We start from the raw sequence: 2590 nt of genomic DNA, 5'->3' as shown, positions 1-2590 counted from the left end.
ATTACATGAGTCAAAAAAAGTACTATAAAATCAGAGATCTTGCCAGGAATGTTCTGTGCCCCTTCTACTCATCCATGCCTACTTACAAGCATTTATAAGAGAAAGAACCCACCAACTTACATCAAAGACAACCCCTGCATGCATGAAGAAAAACAAGTAAAAAGCTAGTTAAGTATGAGGAACACTCGAAGGTACCACCGTAAGGGCAGGGACTATTGTCCACATTGTTCTCTGTTGTCTGTACAGCATTTGAACCATACCCAGTACAAAGTAGTGGCTCACTACATACTCACTGACTAAATAAATGAATTATTCTTCAAAGAAATAAGTTTGGGCAACCAAAACAAAATTATTTTCAACGTTGATGGTTTTCTTAAGGTATGGAAGAGTTCTATTCTTTTACATTTTTTCCAACTACACTTATGGAAAAATACCTCATAAGAAAGAAAAGAGGATTTCTTTTACATTATGACACTGCCGCCCTAATTGAGTCCAAAACAGATAACCCTGGAAAAAACTTCCTATAAAACACTGTTTCAATATAATTTTATTAGCAGTTGTTATGTCAAAATTCGCATTTACAGGATCCAAAGGACTGTCTTAGAAAATTCTAAAGCATATGTAATTGGATTTTAACAGTAAGATAGGACATATCCTTATTATAGTACAGCCTTTAAAAAGTCAAGAATACTGAGAATTAAGTACAGCTCTATTAGGAACTAGAAATGAACTCTGCGTGCATGGTGCCATTTAAAGCAAAGTTCCATGAAAGTATAACATACTTCTATGGATGTGAATTTCAGTGGCAAACATCATTGGCTTCCAAATAATTGGCTTCCAAATAAACACTAAAAGAATTTCCAATCAAAACACAAGCAAAATGGCTTTCATTAAATATAGAGCTATGAAAATTCTATAAAGAGACCTTGAATCCTTAAGTACTTGTACTGATTTTATGTTGTGACATTAATACAAAACACATCAACTCTAATGCATAGATTCTCACACATTATGACAACAGGATACTAAAGATAGTCTTTTCTATCAGAAAATGCTGTTTTCCAGTGCAGTTTAGGCTGGTCATTGCTGATCTAGTGAAATTCTACAACCTCCAGTTTGAGCAGTATTGTAGGATTCACAAATATTACATTTCAAGCCTAATATATGGAACTGGACTGTAGATCTTCCATTGCAATCATTGCAGAGAATCTGAAAAGTGAAGAAATGAATGTAAGTTAAGTATATTAAACCTTATAGATCTAAACTGGCATTGTCTGCTCAAAACAATTCCTCAAAAATCATACTGAAGATGTGAAAACACACACATATATATGTCTAAACATTTCCATAAGTAGAAATACCTTTTATTTGTTCGCTCAAAACCCTAAGAGGCTATTAATGTAGCTTTGAATTCAGAAAATGAAAATGTGGATTTGAGCCAAGAAGTCTATTATAAAATACTTCCCAAGTTGTAAAAATTGTACTAGCACAAAAATTAACAAAAGCATAATCAGAGCAACACCTATACTTACAATGCTCCTCGACTCATAATGGGGTTACATCATGATAAGCCCATAAGTTAATATTGTTAGGTCGAAATGCATTTAATACACCTAACCTACCAGATGTCACAGCTTAGCCTAGGTGGTTCCTCCTGAATATGTATTGCTTTTGCACCATCATAAAGTCCAAAAACCATAAGTCAACCATTAAGTCCAAAACCATCTGTACTTACATATTCAAAATAACATACATGATTTCATTATTTTACTGACGCTTAGAAAATTATGTTAGTTAATAAAACAAATTCTTACATATTTATAATATTTTTGCTTATTCTTTAGGTTTGGTATACTAAGTTCCTAGTCTTCTATGCCTCAGGGATGAATTCAAGTCCAAAAGTAGTTCCTAAAATTGAACAAAGAGAAGCTTTTGTCTCATCCTTAAAATGACAATAAGATGCTAATTAGGAATTAATCTCTTCTAGTATTAAAATCCTGAAAAATATAAAAGGGGTTAACCTGAAAAATTGATCTATACTATGTGAGAAAAGCATTATCTTTAGAATAGTCACACACTAATAAGTAGAAAACTTCCGAATGTACTCTAAATTATAATTTGGAAAATAATTCTCTTAAAAATATGATCTAAATGTAGAGACTAGATTAGTGGTTGCCTAGAGTCAGTGAATTAGGGTATGGCTTCTAATAGGTCCAGGGTTTCTTTCTGGAGTGATGAAAATATTCTAAAATTGATGGTGATGATGTGTGTACAACACCAAGAATATACTAGAAAGAACTAAATTGTATGAATGAGTTGTACGGTATGTGAATTATATCTCATTAAAGCTGTTATTTTAAAAAATTATCTACATGAAACATAGCACAATGCAGGCTCTAATAAAATATCACATGATTATCAGTTAGTATTCCAAAAGTGGTCAATCAATTGATCTTACTAACAATTCAATTATGAATTATGAAATGCTCCAGTGCAAATAAAACAAAAAATAATTTTTACTTCGCTTTGGTAAGTGGTCTGATCCTTTTGTGTAGAAGTAGCTGAACTCAACTGAAGATGTTTAGAAAAT

At 32.2% G+C, this 2590-nt stretch overlaps 1 long non-coding RNA gene across 1 annotated transcript; it reads right to left on the bottom strand.

Annotated features, from left to right (window-relative positions):
* Positions 1 to 529: 529 nt before the first annotated feature.
* Positions 530 to 2584, bottom strand: LOC109378658 (uncharacterized). The gene is made up of 2 exons (XR_002123034.1): positions 1815 to 2584; positions 530 to 1209 (listed from the first exon to the last, which is right to left on the bottom strand). It is a non-coding gene; the product is annotated as an uncharacterized LOC109378658 (long non-coding RNA).
* Positions 2585 to 2590: the final 6 nt, after the last annotated feature.

This window comes from Hipposideros armiger, unplaced genomic scaffold (genome assembly GCF_001890085.2).
Source record: "Hipposideros armiger isolate ML-2016 unplaced genomic scaffold, ASM189008v1 scaffold_2393, whole genome shotgun sequence".
NCBI lineage: Eukaryota > Metazoa > Chordata > Mammalia > Chiroptera > Hipposideridae > Hipposideros > Hipposideros armiger.
Note: the sequence above shows the minus strand (reverse complement) of the source record. Positions and strands in the feature narration are given on the sequence as shown.